We start from the raw sequence: 20470 nt of genomic DNA, 5'->3' as shown, positions 1-20470 counted from the left end.
TTCAATGCTTTTTGTTCATTTTGCTTGTTTGTCGGATTTTGGGATGGACTCTTTGGCTTTGCTTTTCTTCTCCTCATTGGATTTTTCATGTTAAAAGTTGCAGAAGCCAGATGACAAGCTCATTTTGGTTCAACTTCAGCAACTGTGCATTGCATTGCCATGTAATGTAATGTAATGCAATGCTATCTATCTAGCTCTCCCTCTATACTTCCTTTTGGATAAACAGACATATTAGGCAAGCATTTTGGAGCTTTCACCTAAATGACTACAGGTGGTGAGATAAGCTGCACAATATAATTGACCTTTCAGTATATTGTTGCACACACACCATCTATTTAGCAAATGCCCTTGTTATCAACAGCAGCCTTTTAAACTCACCTGAGCTAACAGGTATGTGAGCTGGTTACTCTGCTGCGCTTAAAATTTCTTTTTTGGTTTGCTACAATGCCTTTTCTGAAACGTTGTCTCCCTCTGCTGGAACACTGACTTCTTTCATTTAATGCCTGCAGACTATAAAAGAGAAACCAACCCAAAAAGTTTGGTTGATTAGTCTGTGGCATTCTTTTAAACTGTTGCTTATGGCGGTCTCTGTGAGCTTCTCAGTGACATTCAGCCATCCAGGTATCCCGCCTGCAGTAGACGGAATGTGGCAATGGAACGCTGGCTGCGCGTGTCATAATAGGCTCTGAGCCTTTATATACCTGCGCACAGCAGCAGCCACCTTCAGTCTGCTGCTGGACAGCCAGCAGCAGCAGCAGCAGGAGAGGTAATTAATCAGCAACCCTCCTGCTAAGGGTAGACAGCTGCTCGTTCCACCCCCCCCCCGCCTTAATTGGTTCTCCTCCCTTCCAACGGTGTTGAGGCGGGTGGGAACAGCCGGGGGTTGAGGGTACTGTGCTAAAAGAGGTGGAGTTATGCAGATCTAAAACGCGTGGATTGCAGCAGCAGCAAGCCGAAAAGTGCAGGCATGTGAGGGATCTTGAGGTTGACAGCATGTCTTCTTAACGGGAGTCCAGGTGGCCATCTCCACAAATGGACTTTTCAGAATCCTTGGGTGGCACCGTAGTCGGAAACCAATTCTGGTTATCGCTTCTCGGCCTTTTGGCTAAGATCAAGTGTAGTATCTGTTCTTATCAGTTTAATATCTGATACGTCCCCTATCTGGGGACCATATATTAAATGGATTTTTAGAACAGGGAGATGGAAAAAGAGCTTGCTCTGTCCACTCCACGCATTGACCTGGTATTGCAGTATCTCCAGGACCGGTGCACCCCTTCTTTAATGCAGTTTCTAAAATCAGAAAGAATTGAATTCAATGCTTTTTGTTCATTTTGCTTGTTTGTCGGATTTTGGGATGGACTCTTTGGCTTTGCTTTTCTTCTCCTCATTGGATTTTTCATGTTAAAAGTTGCAGAAGCCAGATGACAAGCTCATTTTGGTTCAACTTCAGCAACTGTGCATTGCATTGCCATGTAATGTAATGTAATGCAATGCTATCTATCTAGCTCTCCCTCTATACTTCCTTTTGGATAAACAGACATATTAGGCAAGCATTTTGGAGCTTTCACCTAAATAACTACAGGTGGTGAGATAAGCTGCACAATATAATTGACCTTTCAGTATATTGTTGCACACACACCATCTATTTAGCAAATGCCCTTGTTATCAACAGCAGCCTTTTAAACTCACCTGAGCTAACAGGTATGTGAGCTGGTTACTCTGCTGCGCTTAAAATTTCTTTTTTGGTTTGCTACAATGCCTTTTCTGAAACGTTGTCTCCCTCTGCTGGAACACTGACTTCTTTCATTTAATGCCTGCAGACTATAAAAGAGAAACCAACCCAAAAAGTTTGGTTGATTAGTCTGTGGCATTCTTTTAAACTGTTGCTTATGGCGGTCTCTGTGAGCTTCTCAGTGACATTCAGCCATCCAGGTATCCCGCCTGCAGTAGACGGAATGTGGCAATGGAACGCTGGCTGCGCGTGTCATAATAGGCTCTGAGCCTTTATATACCTGCGCACAGCAGCAGCCACCTTCAGTCTGCTGCTGGACAGCCAGCAGCAGCAGCAGCAGGAGAGGTAATTAATCAGCAACCCTCCTGCTAAGGGTAGACAGCTGCTCGTTCCACCCCCCCCCCCGCCTTAATTGGTTCTCCTCCCTTCCAACGGTGTTGAGGCGGGTGGGAACAGCCGGGGGTTGAGGGTACTGTGCTAAAAGAGGTGGAGTTATGCAGATCTAAAACGCGTGGATTGCAGCAGCAGCAAGCCGAAAAGTGCAGGCATGTGAGGGATCTAGAGGTTGACAGCATGTCTTCTTAACGGGAGTCCAGGTGGCCATCTCCACAAATGGACTTTTCAGAATCCTTGGGTGGCACCGTAGTCGGAAACCAATTCTGGTTATCGCTTCTCGGCCTTTTGGCTAAGATCAAGTGTAGTATCTGTTCTTATCAGTTTAATATCTGATACGTCCCCTATCTGGGGACCATATATTAAATGGATTTTTAGAACAGGGAGATGGAAAAAGAGCTTGCTCTGTCCACTCCACGCATTGACCTGGTATTGCAGTATCTCCAGGACCGGTGCACCCCTTCTTTAATGCAGTATCTAAAATCAGAAAGAATTGAATTCAATGCTTTTTGTTCATTTTGCTTGTTTGTCGGATTTTGGGATGGTCTCTTTGGCTTTGCTTTTCTTCTCCTCATTGGATTTTTCATGTTAAAAGTTGCAGAAGCCAGATGACAAGCTCATTTTGGTTCAACTTCAGCAACTGTGCATTGCATTGCCATGTAATGTAATGTAATGCAATGCTATCTATCTAGCTCTCCCTCTATACTTCCTTTTGGATAAACAGACATATTAGGCAAGCATTTTGGAGCTTTCACCTAAATAACTACAGGTGGTGAGATAAGCTGCACAATATAATTGACCTTTCAGTATATTGTTGCACACACACCATCTATTTAGCAAATGCCCTTGTTATCAACAGCAGCCTTTTAAACTCACCTGAGCTAACAGGTATGTGAGCTGGTTACTCTGCTGCGCTTAAAATTTCTTTTTTGGTTTGCTACAATGCCTTTTCTGAAACGTTGTCTCCCTCTGCTGGAACACTGACTTCTTTCATTTAATGCCTGCAGACTATAAAAGAGAAACCAACCCAAAAAGTTTGGTTGATTAGTCTGTGGCATTCTTTTAAACTGTTGCTTATGGCGGTCTCTGTGAGCTTCTCAGTGACATTCAGCCATCCAGGTATCCCGCCTGCAGTAGACGGAATGTGGCAATGGAACGCTGGCTGCGCGTGTCATAATAGGCTCTGAGCCTTTATATACCTGCGCACAGCAGCAGCCACCTTCAGTCTGCTGCTGGACAGCCAGGCGCAGCAGCAGCAGCAGGAGAGGTAATTAATCAGCAACCCTCCTGCTAAGGGTAGACAGCTGCTCGTTCCACCCCCCCCCCGCCTTAATTGGTTCTCCTCCCTTCCAACGGTGTTGAGGCGGGTGGGAACAGCCGGGGGTTGAGGGTACTGTGCTAAAAGAGGTGGAGTTATGCAGATCTAAAACGCGTGGATTGCAGCAGCAGCAAGCCGAAAAGTGCAGGCATGTGAGGGATCTAGAGGTTGACAGCATGTCTTCTTAACGGGAGTCCAGGTGGCCATCTCCACAAATGGACTTTTCAGAATCCTTGGGTGGCACCGTAGTCGGAAACCAATTCTGGTTATCGCTTCTCGGCCTTTTGGCTAAGATCAAGTGTAGTATCTGTTCTTATCAGTTTAATATCTGATACGTCCCCTATCTGGGGACCATATATTAAATGGATTTTTAGAACAGGGAGATGGAAAAAGAGCTTGCTCTGTCCACTCCACGCATTGACCTGGTATTGCAGTATCTCCAGGACCGGTGCACCCCTTCTTTAATGCAGTTTCTAAAATCAGAAAGAATTGAATTCAATGCTTTTTGTTCATTTTGCTTGTTTGTCGGATTTTGGGATGGACTCTTTGGCTTTGCTTTTCTTCTCCTCATTGGATTTTTCATGTTAAAAGTTGCAGAAGCCAGATGACAAGCTCATTTTGGTTCAACTTCAGCAACTGTGCATTGCATTGCCATGTAATGTAATGTAATGCAATGCTATCTATCTAGCTCTCCCTCTATACTTCCTTTTGGATAAACAGACATATTAGGCAAGCATTTTGGAGCTTTCACCTAAATAACTACAGGTGGTGAGATAAGCTGCACAATATAATTGACCTTTCAGTATATTGTTGCACACACACCATCTATTTAGCAAATGCCCTTGTTATCAACAGCAGCCTTTTAAACTCACCTGAGCTAACAGGTATGTGAGCTGGTTACTCTGCTGCGCTTAAAATTTCTTTTTTGGTTTGCTACAATGCCTTTTCTGAAACGTTGTCTCCCTCTGCTGGAACACTGACTTCTTTCATTTAATGCCTGCAGACTATAAAAGAGAAACCAACCCAAAAAGTTTGGTTGATTAGTCTGTGGCATTCTTTTAAACTGTTGCTTATGGCGGTCTCTGTGAGCTTCTCAGTGACATTCAGCCATCCAGGTATCCCGCCTGCAGTAGACGGAATGTGGCAATGGAACGCTGGCTGCGCGTGTCATAATAGGCTCTGAGCCTTTATATACCTGCGCACAGCAGCAGCCACCTTCAGTCTGCTGCTGGACAGCCAGCAGCAGCAGCAGCAGGAGAGGTAATTAATCAGCAACCCTCCTGCTAAGGGTAGACAGCTGCTCGTTCCACCCCCCCCCGCCTTAATTGGTTCTCCTCCCTTCCAACGGTGTTGAGGCGGGTGGGAACAGTCGGGGGTTGAGGGTACTGTGCTAAAAGAGGTGGAGTTATGCAGATCTAAAACGCGTGGATTGCAGCAGCAGCAAGCCGAAAAGTGCAGGCATGTGAGGGATCTAGAGGTTGACAGCATGTCTTCTTAACGGGAGTCCAGGTGGCCATCTCCACAAATGGACTTTTCAGAATCCTTGGGTGGCACCGTAGTCGGAAACCAATTCTGGTTATCGCTTCTCGGCCTTTTGGCTAAGATCAAGTGTAGTATCTGTTCTTATCAGTTTAATATCTGATACGTCCCCTATCTGGGGACCATATATTAAATGGATTTTTAGAACAGGGAGATGGAAAAAGAGCTTGCTCTGTCCACTCCACGCATTGACCTGGTATTGCAGTATCTCCAGGACCGATGCACCCCTTCTTTAATGCAGTTTCTAAAATCAGAAAGAATTGAATTCAATGCTTTTTGTTCATTTTGCTTGTTTGTCGGATTTTGGGATGGACTCTTTGGCTTTGCTTTTCTTCTCCTCATTGGATTTTTCATGTTAAAAGTTGCAGAAGCCAGATGACAAGCTCATTTTGGTTCAACTTCAGCAACTGTGCATTGCATTGCCATGTAATGTAATGTAATGCAATGCTATCTATCTAGCTCTCCCTCTATACTTCCTTTTGGATAAACAGACATATTAGGCAAGCATTTTGGAGCTTTCACCTAAATAACTACAGGTGGTGAGATAAGCTGCACAATATAATTGACCTTTCAGTATATTGTTGCACACACACCATCTATTTAGCAAATGCCCTTGTTATCAACAGCAGCCTTTTAAACTCACCTGAGCTAACAGGTATGTGAGCTGGTTACTCTGCTGCGCTTAAAATTTCTTTTTTGGTTTGCTACAATGCCTTTTCTGAAACGTTGTCTCCCTCTGCTGGAACACTGACTTCTTTCATTTAATGCCTGCAGACTATAAAAGAGAAACCAACCCAAAAAGTTTGGTTGATTAGTCTGTGGCATTCTTTTAAACTGTTGCTTATGGCGGTCTCTGTGAGCTTCTCAGTGACATTCAGCCATCCAGGTATCCCGCCTGCAGTAGACGGAATGTGGCAATGGAACGCTGGCTGCGCGTGTCATAATAGGCTCTGAGCCTTTATATACCTGCGCACAGCAGCAGCCACCTTCAGTCTGCTGCTGGACAGCCAGCAGCAGCAGCAGCAGGAGAGGTAATTAATCAGCAACCCTCCTGCTAAGGGTAGACAGCTGCTCGTTCCACCCCCCCCCCGCCTTAATTGGTTCTCCTCCCTTCCAACGGTGTTGAGGCGGGTGGGAACAGCCGGGGGTTGAGGGTACTGTGCTAAAAGAGGTGGAGTTATGCAGATCTAAAACGCGTGGATTGCAGCAGCAGCAAGCCGAAAAGTGCAGGCATGTGAGGGATCTAGAGGTTGACAGCATGTCTTCTTAACGGGAGTCCAGGTGGCCATCTCCACAAATGGACTTTTCAGAATCCTTGGGTGGCACCGTAGTCGGAAACCAATTCTGGTTATCGCTTCTCGGCCTTTTGGCTAAGATCAAGTGTAGTATCTGTTCTTATCAGTTTAATATCTGATACGTCCCCTATCTGGGGACCATATATTAAATGGATTTTTAGAACAGGGAGATGGAAAAAGAGCTTGCTCTGTCCACTCCACGCATTGACCTGGTATTGCAGTATCTCCAGGACCGGTGCACCCCTTCTTTAATGCAGTATCTAAAATCAGAAAGAATTGAATTCAATGCTTTTTGTTCATTTTGCTTGTTTGTCGGATTTTGGGATGGACTCTTTGGCTTTGCTTTTCTTCTCCTCATTGGATTTTTCATGTTAAAAGTTGCAGAAGCCAGATGACAAGCTCATTTTGGTTCAACTTCAGCAACTGTGCATTGCATTGCCATGTAATGTAATGTAATGCAATGCTATCTATCTAGCTCTCCCTCTATACTTCCTTTTGGATAAACAGACATATTAGGCAAGCATTTTGGATCTTTCACCTAAATAACTACAGGTGGTGAGATAAGCTGCACAATATAATTGACCTTTCAGTATATTGTTGCACACACACCATCTATTTAGCAAATGCCCTTGTTATCAACAGCAGCCTTTTAAACTCACCTGAGCTAACAGGTATGTGAGCTGGTTACTCTGCTGCGCTTAAAATTTCTTTTTTGGTTTGCTACAATGCCTTTTCTGAAACGTTGTCTCCCTCTGCTGGAACACTGACTTCTTTCATTTAATGCCTGCAGACTATAAAAGAGAAACCAACCCAAAAAGTTTGGTTGATTAGTCTGTGGCATTCTTTTAAACTGTTGCTTATGGCGGTCTCTGTGAGCTTCTCAGTGACATTCAGCCATCCAGGTATCCCGCCTGCAGTAGACGGAATGTGGCAATGGAACGCTGGCTGCGCGTGTCATAATAGGCTCTGAGCCTTTATATACCTGCGCACAGCAGCAGCCACCTTCAGTCTGCTGCTGGACAGCCAGCAGCAGCAGCAGCAGGAGAGGTAATTAATCAGCAACCCTCCTGCTAAGGGTAGACAGCTGCTCGTTCCACCCCCCCCCCCCCGCCTTAATTGGTTCTCCTCCCTTCCAACGGTGTTGAGGCGGGTGGGAACAGCCGGGGGTTGAGGGTACTGTGCTAAAAGAGGTGGAGTTATGCAGATCTAAAACGCGTGGATTGCAGCAGCAGCAAGCCGAAAAGTGCAGGCATGTGAGGGATCTAGAGGTTGACAGCATGTCTTCTTAACGGGAGTCCAGGTGGCCATCTCCACAAATGGACTTTTCAGAATCCTTGGGTGGCACCGTAGTCGGAAACCAATTCTGGTTATCGCTTCTCGGCCTTTTGGCTAAGATCAAGTGTAGTATCTGTTCTTATCAGTTTAATATCTGATACGTCCCCTATCTGGGGACCATATATTAAATGGATTTTTAGAACAGGGAGATGGAAAAAGAGCTTGCTCTGTCCACTCCACGCATTGACCTGGTATTGCAGTATCTCCAGGACCGGTGCACCCCTTCTTTAATGCAGTTTCTAAAATCAGAAAGAATTGAATTCAATGCTTTTTGTTCATTTTGCTTGTTTGTCGGATTTTGGGATGGACTCTTTGGCTTTGCTTTTCTTCTCCTCATTGGATTTTTCATGTTAAAAGTTGCAGAAGCCAGATGACAAGCTCATTTTGGTTCAACTTCAGCAACTGTGCATTGCATTGCCATGTAATGTAATGTAATGCAATGCTATCTATCTAGCTCTCCCTCTATACTTCCTTTTGGATAAACAGACATATTAGGCAAGCATTTTGGAGCTTTCACCTAAATAACTACAGGTGGTGAGATAAGCTGCACAATATAATTGACCTTTCAGTATATTGTTGCACACACACCATCTATTTAGCAAATGCCCTTGTTATCAACAGCAGCCTTTTAAACTCACCTGAGCTAACAGGTATGTGAGCTGGTTACTCTGCTGCGCTTAAAATTTCTTTTTTGGTTTGCTACAATGCCTTTTCTGAAACGTTGTCTCCCTCTGCTGGAACACTGACTTCTTTCATTTAATGCCTGCAGACTATAAAAGAGAAACCAACCCAAAAAGTTTGGTTGATTAGTCTGTGGCATTCTTTTAAACTGTTGCTTATGGCGGTCTCTGTGAGCTTCTCAGTGACATTCAGCCATCCAGGTATCCCGCCTGCAGTAGACGGAATGTGGCAATGGAACGCTGGCTGCGCGTGTCATAATAGGCTCTGAGCCTTTATATACCTGCGCACAGCAGCAGCCACCTTCAGTCTGCTGCTGGACAGCCAGCAGCAGCAGCAGCAGGAGAGGTAATTAATCAGCAACCCTCCTGCTAAGGGTAGACAGCTGCTCGTTCCACCCACCCCCCCGCCTTAATTGGTTCTCCTCCCTTCCAACGGTGTTGAGGCGGGTGGGAACAGCCGGGGGTTGAGGGTACTGTGCTAAAAGAGGTGGAGTTATGCAGATCTAAAACGCGTGGATTGCAGCAGCAGCAAGCCGAAAAGTGCAGGCATGTGAGGGATCTAGAGGTTGACAGCATGTCTTCTTAACGGGAGTCCAGGTGGCTATCTCCACAAATGGACTTTTCAGAATCCTTGGGTGGCACCGTAGTCGGAAACCAATTCTGGTTATCGCTTCTCGGCCTTTTGGCTAAGATCAAGTGTAGTATCTGTTCTTATCAGTTTAATATCTGAAACGTCCCTTATCTGGGGACCATATATTAAATGGATTTTTAGAACAGGGAGATGGAAAAAGAGCTTGCTCTGTCCACTCCACGCATTGACCTGGTATTGCAGTATCTCCAGGACCGGTGCACCCCTTCTTTAATGCAGTTTCTAAAATCAGAAAGAATTGAATTCAATGCTTTTTGTTCATTTTGCTTGTTTGTCGGATTTGGGGATGGACTCTTTGGCTTTGCTTTTCTTCTCCTCATTGGATTTTTCATGTTAAAAGTTGCAGAAGCCAGATGACAAGCTCATTTTGGTTCAACTTCAGCAACTGTGCATTGCATTGCCATGTAATGTAATGTAATGCAATGCTATCTATCTAGCTCTCCCTCCATACTTCCTTTTGGATAAACAGACATATTAGGCAAGCATTTTGGAGCTTTCACCTAAATAACTACAGGTGGTGAGATAAGCTGCACAATATAATTGACCTTTCAGTATATTGTTGCACACACACCATCTATTTAGCAAATGCCCTTGTTATCAACAGCAGCCTTTTAAACTCACCTGAGCTAACAGGTATGTGAGCTGGTTACTCTGCTGCGCTTAAAATTTCTTTTTTGGTTTGCTACAATGCCTTTTCTGAAACGTTGTCTCCCTCTGCTGGAACACTGACTTCTTTCATTTAATGCCTGCAGACTATAAAAGAGAAACCAACCCAAAAAGTTTGGTTGATTAGTCTGTGGCATTCTTTTAAACTGTTGCTTATGGCGGTCTCTGTGAGCTTCTCAGTGACATTCAGCCATCCAGGTATCCCGCCTGCAGTAGACGGAATGTGGCAATGGAACGCTGGCTGCGCGTGTCATAATAGGCTCTGAGCCTTTATATACCTGCGCACAGCAGCAGCCACCTTCAGTCTGCTGCTGGACAGCCAGCAGCAGCAGCAGCAGGAGAGGTAATTAATCAGCAACCCTCCTGCTAAGGGTAGACAGCTGCTCGTTCCACCCCCCCCCCCCGCCTTAATTGGTTCTCCTCCCTTCCAACGGTGTTGAGGCGGGTGGGAACAGCCGGGGGTTGAGGGTACTGTGCTAAAAGAGGTGGAGTTATGCAGATCTAAAACGCGTGGATTGCAGCAGCAGCAAGCCGAAAAGTGCAGGCATGTGAGTGATCTAGAGGTTGACAGCATGTCTTCTTAACGGGAGTCCAGGTGGCTATCTCCACAAATGGACTTTTCAGAATCCTTGGGTGGCACCGTAGTCGGAAACCAATTCTGGTTATCGCTTCTCGGCCTTTTGGCTAAGATCAAGTGTAGTATCTGTTCTTATCAGTTTAATATCTGATACGTCCCTTATCTGGGGACCATATATTAAATGGATTTTTAGAACAGGGAGATGGAAAAAGAGCTTGCTCTGTCCACTCCACGCATTGACCTGGTATTGCAGTATCTCCAGGACCGGTGCACCCCTTCTTTAATGCAGTTTCTAAAATCAGAAAGAATTGAATTCAATGCTTTTTGTTCATTTTGCTTGTTTGTCGGATTTTGGGATGGACTCTTTGGCTTTGCTTTTCTTCTCCTCATTGGATTTTTCATGTTAAAAGTTGCAGAAGCCAGATGACAAGCTCATTTTGGTTCAACTTCAGCAACTGTGCATTGCATTGCCATGTAATGTAATGTAATGCAATGCTATCTATCTAGCTCTCCCTCTATACTTCCTTTTGGATAAACAGACATATTAGGCAAGCATTTTGGAGCTTTCACCTAAATAACTACAGGTGGTGAGATAAGCTGCACAATATAATTGACCTTTCAGTATATTGTTGCACACACACCATCTATTTAGCAAATGCCCTTGTTATCAACAGCAGCCTTTTAAACTCACCTGAGCTAACAGGTATGTGAGCTGGTTACTCTGCTGCGCTTAAAATTTCTTTTTTGGTTTGCTACAATGCCTTTTCTGAAACGTTGTCTCCCTCTGCTGGAACACTGACTTCTTTCATTTAATGCCTGCAGACTATAAAAGAGAAACCAACCCAAAAAGTTTGGTTGATTAGTCTGTGGCATTCTTTTAAACTGTTGCTTATGGCGGTCTCTGTGAGCTTCTCAGTGACATTCAGCCATCCAGGTATCCCGCCTGCAGTAGACGGAATGTGGCAATGGAACGCTGGCTGCGCGTGTCATAATAGGCTCTGAGCCTTTATATACCTGCGCACAGCAGCAGCCACCTTCAGTCTGCTGCTGGACAGCCAGCAGCAGCAGCAGCAGGAGAGGTAATTAATCAGCAACCCTCCTGCTAAGGGTAGACAGCTGCTCGTTCCACCCCCCCCCCCCCCGCCTTAATTGGTTCTCCTCCCTTCCAACGGTGTTGAGGCGGGTGGGAACAGCCGGGGGTTGAGGGTACTGTGCTAAAAGAGGTGGAATTATGCAGATCTAAAACGCGTGGATTGCAGCAGCAGCAAGCCGAAAAGTGCAGGCATGTGAGGGATCTAGAGGTTGACAGCATGTCTTCTTAACGGGAGTCCAGGTGGCCATCTCCACAAATGGACATTTCAGAATCCTTGGGTGGCACCGTAGTCGGAAACCAATTCTGGTTATCGCTTCTCGGCCTTTTGGCTAAGATCAAGTGTAGTATCTGTTCTTATCAGTTTAATATCTGATACGTCCCTTATCTGGGGACCATATATTAAATGGATTTTTAGAACAGGGAGATGGAAAAAGAGCTTGCTCTGTCCACTCCACGCATTGACCTGGTATTGCAGTATCTCCAGGACCGGTGCACCCCTTCTTTAATGCAGTTTCTAAAATCCGAAAGAATTGAATTCAATGCTTTTTGTTCATTTTGCTTGTTTGTCGGATTTTGGGATGGACTCTTTGGCTTTGCTTTTCTTCTCCTCATTGGATTTTTCATGTTAAAAGTTGCAGAAGCCAGATGACAAGCTCATTTTGGTTCAACTTCAGCAACTGTGCATTGCATTGCCATGTAATGTAATGTAATGCAATGCTATCTATCTAGCTCTCCCTCTATACTACCTTTTGGATAAACAGACATATTAGGCAAGCATTTTGGAGCTTTCACCTAAATAACTACAGGTGGTGAGATAAGCTGCACAATATAATTGACCTTTCAGTATATTGTTGCACACACACCATCTATTTAGCAAATGCCCTTGTTATCAACAGCAGCCTTTTAAACTCACCTGAGCTAACAGGTATGTGAGCTGGTTACTCTGCTGCGCTTAAAATTTCTTTTTTGGTTTGCTACAATGCCTTTTCTGAAACGTTGTCTCCCTCTGCTGGAACACTGACTTCTTTCATTTAATGCCTGCAGACTATAAAAGAGAAACCAACCCAAAAAGTTTGGTTGATTAGTTTGTGGCATTCTTTTAAACTGTTGCTTATGGCGGTCTCTGTGAGCTTCTCAGTGACATTCAGCCATCCAGGTATCCCGCCTGCAGTAGACGGAATGTGGCAATGGAACGCTGGCTGCGCGTGTCATAATAGGCTCTGAGCCTTTATATACCTGCGCACAGCAGCAGCCACCTTCAGTCTGCTGCTGGACAGCCAGCAGCAGCAGCAGCAGGAGAGGTAATTAATCAGCAACCCTCCTGCTAAGGGTAGACAGCTGCTCGTTCCACCCCCCCCCCCCCGCCTTAATTGGTTCTCCTCCCTTCCAACGGTGTTGAGGCGGGTGGGAACAGCCGGGGGTTGAGGGTACTGTGCTAAAAGAGGTGGAGTTATGCAGATCTAAAACGCGTGGATTGCAGCAGCAGCAAGCCGAAAAGTGCAGGCATGTGAGGGATCTAGAGGTTGACAGCATGTCTTCTTAACGGGAGTCCAGGTGGCCATCTCCACAAATGGACATTTCAGAATCCTTGGGTGGCACCGTAGTCGATAACTAATTCTGGTTATCGCTTCTCGGCCTTTTGGCTAAGATCAAGTGTAGTATCTGTTCTTATCAGTTTAATATCTGATACGTCCCCTATCTGGGGACCATATATTAAATGGATTTTTAGAACAGGGAGATGGAAAAAGAGCTTGCTCTGTCCACTCCACGCATTGACCTGGTATTGCAGTATCTCCAGGACCGGTGCACCCCTTCTTTAATGCAGTTTCTAAAATCAGAAAGAATTGAATTCAATGCTTTTTGTTCATTTTGCTTGTTTGTCGGATTTTGGGATGGACTCTTTGGTAGTGTTGAGCCACCCCCGTAGTGTTCGGGTTCGGTTCGGTTCGTCGAACACCGGGATGTTCGAGGAACTGTTCGTCGAACTGTTCGTCGAACACCTTAGAACACCGTCGAACACCGTTAAAACCAATGGCAGGCAAACAAAAACACATAGAAACACATAGAAAACACCTGCAAAGGTGTCCAAAAGCTGACAAACTGCTCAGAAGACACTCTCTTTAAAAAAGCCGGCCGGCAAATTCAGCAGCGGCATACACCGGTACCCGACAATTTAGACAAGAAGGAATAGAGCATCACACATAGATTAGATAGATAGAAACATGTCAGTCACACATATAAGAAGCACAGTGACAGTGTTGGTTACTGCACTTGTCATTTAGTGTAAAGGATTTATTAAAAAAAATATTAGTGTTTTCATGCACCGTCTCTTTAAAAAAGCCGGCCGGCAATTCAGCAGCTGTACCCGACAATTTAGAACAGAAAGAATAGAGCTTCACACATAGATTAGATAGATAGAAACATGTCAGTCACATATATAATAAGTACAGTGACAGTGTTGCTTACTGTACTTGTCATTTAGTGTAAAGGATTTATTTAAAAAAATAATAGTGTTTTCATGCACTGTCTCTTTAAAAAAGCTGGCCGGCAATTCAGCAGCGGTACCCGACAATTTATAACAGACAGAATAGAGCATCACACATAGATTAGATAGATAGAAACATGTCAGTCACATATATATGAAGTACAGTGATAGTGTTGGTTACTGTACTTGTCATTTAGTATTAAAATAAAGGATTTATTATTAAAAAAATTGGCGTGGGGTTCCCCTTAATTTTAGGCTCTAGCGGAGGTTAAGCAGACGGCTGGGGCAGATGTTTGAAGCCTGGGAAGGGGGTAATACCCACGGAGCTTCCCAGGCTACTAATATCAGCCCCCAGCTGAATACATAGCCTTTACTAGCTATTAAAATGGGGGACCCCCCAAAAAAAATGACGTGGGGTCCCCCCTAATTTAATAGCTAGCAAAGGCTAGGCAGACAGCTGGGGGCTGATATTAATAGCCCAGGAAGGGAGCCATGAATATTGGCCCCCTCCCAGGCTAGAAACACCAGCCGTCAGCCGCCCCAGAAATGGCGCATTCATAGGATGCGCCAATTCTGGCACTTAGCCTCGCTCTTCCACGCTGCCCTGGTGCGGTGGCAGGGGGTAATAGGGTTGGGGTTGATGTCAGCTTATAATGCCAGCTGACATCAAGCCCAGGTTAGTAATGGAGAGGCGTCTATAAGACACCCCCATTACTAACCCCATAGTCAAAGTTAAAAAAAACCCAAACACCCAGAATAAAGTCCTTTAATTGAAATAAAGACACAATCCTTTATTGTTCTAAATTAAACCATACTTACCATCACGCCCATTCCAGCTGAAGCCAACGATCTCCTGCAATAAAAGAAAAATAATAAAGCAACCTCATCCTTACCTTTACATGGTTCCCACGACAGCTTCAGCTCTGCTACATCGAGATGACAGGCTGGACCGCAGCAGAACGCTGCCATCCAGCCTGTCATCCCGCAGACACTGAGAAGCGCAGGCTTGCTTGCGCTGCTCAGCGTCTCTCTGTGACGACATCCAGATGAGCCGAGTTCATGTCCAATGAACTCGGCTCACCTCATGCACGTCACTGACAGCGTGGGAAAATTCTCACGCTGAAGCGCTGATTGCAGGAGAATTTTCCCACGCTGTCAGTGACGTGCAGGAGGTGAGCTGAGTTCATTGGACATGAGCTCACCTCATGCACATCACTGACAGCGTGGGAGAATTCTCCTGCACTCAGCACTTCAGCGTGAGAATTTTCCCACGCTGTCAGTGACGTGCATGAGGTGAGCCGAGTTCATTGGACATGACCTCGGCTCATCTGGATGCCGTCACAGAGAGACAGTGAGGAGCGCAAGCATGCCTGCGCTTCTCAGTGTCTGCGGGATGACAGACTGGATGGCAGCGTTCTGCTGCGGTCCAGCCAGTCATCTCGATGTAGCAGAGCTGAAGCTGTCGTGGGAACCATGGAAAGGTAAGGATGAGGTTGGTTTATTATTTTTCTTTTATTGCAGGAGATCGTTGGCTTCAGCTGGAATGGGTGTGATGGTAAGTATGGTTTAATTTAGAACAATAAAGAATTGTGTCTTTATTTCAATTAAAGGACTTTATTCTGGGTGTTGTGTTTTTTTTAAATACTTTACTAGAAATTCATGGCGGTCATGTCTAATACTGGCGTGACCCCATGAATTTTGGGCTTGGGGCCAGCTGATAATACCAAGCTGGCCCTAACCCCTTTATTACCCAGTGAGCCACCGCACCAGGGCCCTGGATGAGTTGGGTACAGCGCCAGAAGATGGCGCTTCTATGAACGCGCCATTTTCCGGGGTGGCTGCGGACTGCAATTTGTAGCGGGGGGGGGGCCCAGAAAGCTTGGGCCTCCCTGCGCTGCAGATTCCAGCCCCCAGCTGCCTAGTTGTACCTGGCTGGACACAAAAATAGGGCGAAGCCCCACGTACTTTTTTTTTAATTATTTCATGAACTTCATGAAATAATTAAGAAAAAAAGGCCTTCCCTATATTGTTGTGTCCGGCCAGGTACAAATAGGCAGCTGGTGGATGGGGGCAGCCCGTTCCTGCCTGCTGTACCTGGCTGGACACAAATATAGTGCGAAGCCCCACTTCAATTTTTTTAAATTATTTCAGGAAATTCATGAAATAATTTTAAAAAAATTGACGTGGGGCTTCGCACTATATTTGTGTCCAGCCAGGTACAGCAGGCAGGAACGGGCTGCCCCCAACCACCAGCTGCCTATTTGTACCTGGCCGGACACAACAATATAGGGAAGCCCTTTTTTTCTTAATTATTTCATGAAATAATTTAAAGAAAATTGACGTGGGGCTTCGCCCTGTTTTTGTGTCCAGCCAGGTACAACTAGGCAGCTGGGGGCTGGAATCCGCAGCGCAGGGAGGCCCAAGCTTTCTGGGCCACCCCCGCTGCAAATTGCAGTCCGCAGCCACCCCGGAAAATGGCGCGTTCATAGAAGCGCCATCTTCTGGCGCTGTACCCAACTCATCCAGGGCCCTGATGCGGTGGCTCACTGGGTAATAAAGGGGTTAGGGCCAGCTTGGCATTATCAGCTGGCCCTAAGCCCGAAATTCATGGGGTCACGCCAATATTAGACATGACCACCATGAATTTCTAGTAAAGTATTTAAAAAAAACACAACACCCAGAAAAAAGTCCTTTAATTGAAATAAACACACAATTCTTTATTGTTCTAAATTAAACCATACTTACCATCACGCCCATTCCAGCTGAAGCCAACGATCTCCTGAAATAAAAGAAAAATAATAAAGCAACATCATCCTTACCTTTCCATGGTTCCCATGACAGCTTCAGCTCTGCTACATCGAGATGACAGGCTGGACCGCAGCAGAACGCTGCCATCCAGCCTGTCATCTCGCAGACACTGAGAAGCGCAGGCTTGCTTGCGCTCCACAGTGTCTCTCTGTGAGGGCATCCAGATGAGCCGAGTTAATGTCCAATGAACTCGGCTCACCTCATGCACGTCACTGACAGCGTGGGAAAATTCTCCTGCACTCAGCGCTTAAGCGTGGGAGAATTCTCACACTGAAGCGCTGAGTGCAGGAGAATTCTCCCACGCTGTCAGTGACGTGCAGGAGGTGAGCTGAGTTCATTGGACATGAGCTCACCTTATGCACGTCACTGACAGCGTGGGAAAATTCTCCTGCACTCAGCGCTTCAGCGGGAGAATTCTCACGCTGAAGCGCTGAGTGCAGGAGAATTCTCCCACGCTGTCAGTGACGTGCAGGAGGTGAGCTGAGTTCATTGGACATGAGCTCACCTTATGCACGTCACTGACAGCGTGGGAGAATTCTCCTGCACTCACCGCTTCAGCGTGAGAATTTTCCCACGCTGTCAGTGACGTGCATGAGGTGAGCCGAGTTCATTGGACATGAACTCGGCTCATCTGGATGTCGTCACAGAGAGACGCTGAGCAGCGCAAGCATGCCTGCGCTTCTCAGTGTCTGCGGGATGACAGGCTGGATGGCAGCGTTCTGCTGCGGTCCAGCCTGTCATCTCGATGTAGCAGAGCTGAAGCTGTCGTGGGAACCATGGAAAGGTAAGGATGAGGTTGCTTTATTATTTTTCTTTTGTTGCAGGAGATCGTTGGCTTCAGCTGGAATGGGCGTGACGGTAAGTATGGTTTAATTTAGAACAATAAAGGATTGTGTCTTTATTTCAATTAAAGGACTTTATTCTGGGTGTTTGTGTTTTTTTTAACTTTGACTATGGGGTTAGTAATGGGGGTGTCTTATAGACGCCTCTCCATTACTAACCTGGGCTTGATGTCAGCTGGCATTATAAGCTGACATCAACCCCAACCCTATTACCCCCTGCCACCGCACCAGGGCAGCGTGGAAGAGCGAGGCTAAGTGCCAGAATTGGCGCATCCTATGAATGCGCCATTTCTGGGGCGGCTGACGGCTGGTGTTTCTAGCCTGGGAGGGGGCCAATATTCATGGCTCCCTTCCTGGGCTATTAATATCAGCCCCCAGCTGTCTGCCTAGCCTTTGCTAGCTATTAAATTAGGGGGGACCCCACGTCATTTTTTTTGGGGGGTCCCCCATTTTAATAGCTAGTAAAGGCTATGTATTCAGCTGGGGGCTGATATTAGTAGCCTGGGAAGCTCCGTGGGTATTACCCCCTTCCCAGGCTTCAAACATCTGCCCCAGCCGTCTGCTTAACCTCCGCTAGAGCCTAAAATTAAGGGGAACCCCACGCCAATTTTTTTAATAATAAATCCTTTATTTTAATACTAAATGACAAGTACAGTAACCAACACTATCACTGTACTTCATATATATATGACTGACATGTTTCTATCTATCTAATCTATGTGTGAAGCTCTATTCTGTCTGTTATAAATTGTCGGGTACCGCTGCTGAATTGCCGGCCGGCTTTTTTAAAGAGACGGTGCATGAAAACACTAATATTTTTTTTGATAAATCCTTTACACTAAATGACAAGTACAGTAAGCAACACTGTCACTGTACTTCATATATATGTGACTGACATGTTTCTATCTATCTAATCTATGTGTGATACTCTATTCTTTCGGTTCTAAATTGTCGGGTACCGGTGTATGCCGCTGCTGAATTGCCGGCTTTTCATGTTTCACTGTTGGCACTGTTCCCATCGATTTGGGCAATCACTGTAATGCCACAACCACCATGGCTGTGGCATTACAGTGAGTGGCAGACAATCCCTGCATGATTGGTGCTCTAAATAGCGCCAGACATGCAGGACACGCTTTTGGTGCACGAACAGTTATCGAACATAACCTCGAACAGCCGAATTTTTTGCAAATCGTTCGGGTTCGTCGAACAACTCGAACACTGCCCAAAACAGCTCGAATTTGAGATTGGCGAACAGTTCTAGTCGAACACCGCTCATCTCTACTCTTTGGCTTTGCTTTACTTCTCCTCATTGGATTTTTCATGTTAAAAGTTGCAGAAGCCAGATGACAAGCTCATTTTGGTTCAACTTCAGCAACTGTGCATTGCATTGCCATGTAATGTAATGTAATGCAATGCTATCTATCTAGCTCTCCCTCTATACTTCCTTTTGGATAAACAGACATATTAGGCAAGCATTTTGGAGCTTTCACCTAAATAACTACAGGTGGTGAGATAAGCTGCACAATATAATTGACCTTTCAGTATATTGTTGCACACACACCATCTATTTAGCAAATGCCCTTGTTATCAACAGCAGCCTTTTAAACTCACCTGAGCTAACAGGTATGTGAGCTGGTTACTCTGCTGCGCTTAAAATTTCTTTTTTGGTTTGCTACAATGCCTTTTCTGAAACGTTGTCTCCCTCTGCTGGAACACTGACTTCTTTCATTTAATGCCTGCAGACTATAAAAGAGAAACCAACCCAAAAAGTTTGGTTGATTAGTCTGTGGCATTCTTTTAAACTGTTGCTTATGGCGGTCTCTGTGAGCTTCTCAGTGACATTCAGCCATCCAGGTATCCCGCCTGCAGTAGACGGAATGTGGCAATGGAACGCTGGCTGCGCGTGTCATAATAGGCTCTGAGCCTTTATATACCTGCGCACAGCAGCAGCCACCTTCAGTCTGCTGCTGGACAGCCAGCAGCAGCAGCAGCAGGAGAGGTAATTAATCAGCAACCCTCCTGCTAAGGGTAGACAGCTGCTCGTTCCACCCCCCCCCCGCCTTAATTGGTTCTCCTCCCTTCCAACGGTGTTGAGGCGGGTGGGAACAGCCGGGGGTTGAGGGTACTGTGCTAAAAGAGGTGGAGTTATGCAGATCTAAAACGCGTGGATTGCAGCAGCAGCAAGCCGAAAAGTGCAGGCATGTGAGGGATCTAGAGGTTGACAGCATGTCTTCTTAACGGGAGTCCAGGTGGCCATCTCCACAAATGGACTTTTCAGAATCCTTGGGTGGCACCGTAGTCGGAAACCAATTCTGGTTATCGCTTCTCGGCCTTTTGGCTAAGATCAAGTGTAGTATCTGTTCTTATCAGTTTAATATCTGATACGTCCCCTATCTGGGGACCATATATTAAATGGATTTTTAGAACAGGGAGATGGAAAAAGAGCTTGCTCTGTCCACTCCACGCATTGACCTGGTATTGCAGTATCTCCAGGACCGGTGCACCCCTTCTTTAATGCAGTTTCTAAAATCAGAAAGAATTGAATTCAATGCTTTTTGTTCATTTTGCTTGTTTGTCGGATTTTGGGATGGACTCTTTGGCTTTGCTTTTCTTCTCCTCATTGGATTTTTCATGTTAAAAGTTGCAGAAGCCAGATGACAAGCTCATTTTGGTTCAACTTCAGCAACTGTGCATTGCATTGCCATGTAATGTAATGTAATGCAATGCTATCTATCTAGCTCTCCCTCTATACTTCCTTTTGGATAAACAGACATATTAGGCAAGCATTTTGGAGCTTTCACCTAAATAACTACAGGTGGTGAGATAAGCTGCACAATATAATTGACCTTTCAGTATATTGTTGCACACACAACATCTATTTAGCAAATGCCCTTGTTATCAACAGCAGCCTTTTAAACTCACCTGAGCTAACAGGTATGTGAGCTGGTTACTCTGCTGCGCTTAAAATTTCTTTTTTGGTTTGCTACAATGCCTTTTCTGAAACGTTGTCTCCCTCTGCTGGAACACTGACTTCTTTCATTTAATGCCTGCAGACTAT

The 20470-nt window shown here is 45.5% G+C and overlaps 11 non-coding genes across 11 annotated transcripts; all 11 read left to right on the top strand.

The window, feature by feature from the left end:
• The first annotated feature begins 1085 nt into the window (after positions 1-1085).
• Positions 1086-1276, top strand: LOC141187865 (U2 spliceosomal RNA). The gene has a single exon (XR_012262010.1). It is a non-coding gene; the product is annotated as a U2 spliceosomal RNA (small nuclear RNA).
• A 1121-nt stretch (positions 1277-2397) lies between these two features.
• Positions 2398-2588, top strand: LOC141187864 (U2 spliceosomal RNA). The gene has a single exon (XR_012262009.1). It is a non-coding gene; the product is annotated as a U2 spliceosomal RNA (small nuclear RNA).
• Positions 2589-3711: 1123 nt separating this feature from the next.
• Positions 3712-3902, top strand: LOC141187863 (U2 spliceosomal RNA). The gene has a single exon (XR_012262008.1). It is a non-coding gene; the product is annotated as a U2 spliceosomal RNA (small nuclear RNA).
• A 1119-nt stretch (positions 3903-5021) lies between these two features.
• On the top strand, positions 5022-5212 carry LOC141191276 (U2 spliceosomal RNA). Its single transcript, XR_012265274.1, has one exon. It is a non-coding gene; the product is annotated as a U2 spliceosomal RNA (small nuclear RNA).
• A 1120-nt stretch (positions 5213-6332) lies between these two features.
• Positions 6333-6523, top strand: LOC141187862 (U2 spliceosomal RNA). Its single transcript, XR_012262007.1, has one exon. It is a non-coding gene; the product is annotated as a U2 spliceosomal RNA (small nuclear RNA).
• Positions 6524-7646: 1123 nt separating this feature from the next.
• On the top strand, positions 7647-7837 carry LOC141187861 (U2 spliceosomal RNA). Its single transcript, XR_012262006.1, has one exon. It is a non-coding gene; the product is annotated as a U2 spliceosomal RNA (small nuclear RNA).
• A 1121-nt stretch (positions 7838-8958) lies between these two features.
• Positions 8959-9149, top strand: LOC141185457 (U2 spliceosomal RNA). Its single transcript, XR_012260118.1, has one exon. It is a non-coding gene; the product is annotated as a U2 spliceosomal RNA (small nuclear RNA).
• Positions 9150-10271: 1122 nt separating this feature from the next.
• LOC141184468 (U2 spliceosomal RNA) lies at positions 10272-10462 on the top strand. The gene has a single exon (XR_012259220.1). It is a non-coding gene; the product is annotated as a U2 spliceosomal RNA (small nuclear RNA).
• Positions 10463-11586: 1124 nt separating this feature from the next.
• Positions 11587-11777, top strand: LOC141184467 (U2 spliceosomal RNA). The gene has a single exon (XR_012259219.1). It is a non-coding gene; the product is annotated as a U2 spliceosomal RNA (small nuclear RNA).
• Positions 11778-12900: 1123 nt separating this feature from the next.
• On the top strand, positions 12901-13091 carry LOC141187859 (U2 spliceosomal RNA). The gene has a single exon (XR_012262005.1). It is a non-coding gene; the product is annotated as a U2 spliceosomal RNA (small nuclear RNA).
• Positions 13092-19730: 6639 nt separating this feature from the next.
• On the top strand, positions 19731-19921 carry LOC141187858 (U2 spliceosomal RNA). Its single transcript, XR_012262004.1, has one exon. It is a non-coding gene; the product is annotated as a U2 spliceosomal RNA (small nuclear RNA).
• The last annotated feature ends 549 nt before the right edge of the window (positions 19922-20470 follow it).

The sequence above is a fragment of the Phyllobates terribilis genome, unplaced genomic scaffold (genome assembly GCF_046119375.1).
Source record: "Phyllobates terribilis strain yellow unplaced genomic scaffold, ASM4611937v1 Scaffold_40__1_contigs__length_11209783, whole genome shotgun sequence".
In the NCBI taxonomy this organism is placed as follows: Eukaryota; Metazoa; Chordata; class Amphibia; order Anura; family Dendrobatidae; genus Phyllobates; species Phyllobates terribilis.
The sequence above is the reverse complement of the archived record's forward strand: the minus strand, read 5'-3'. Positions and strand labels throughout refer to the sequence as shown.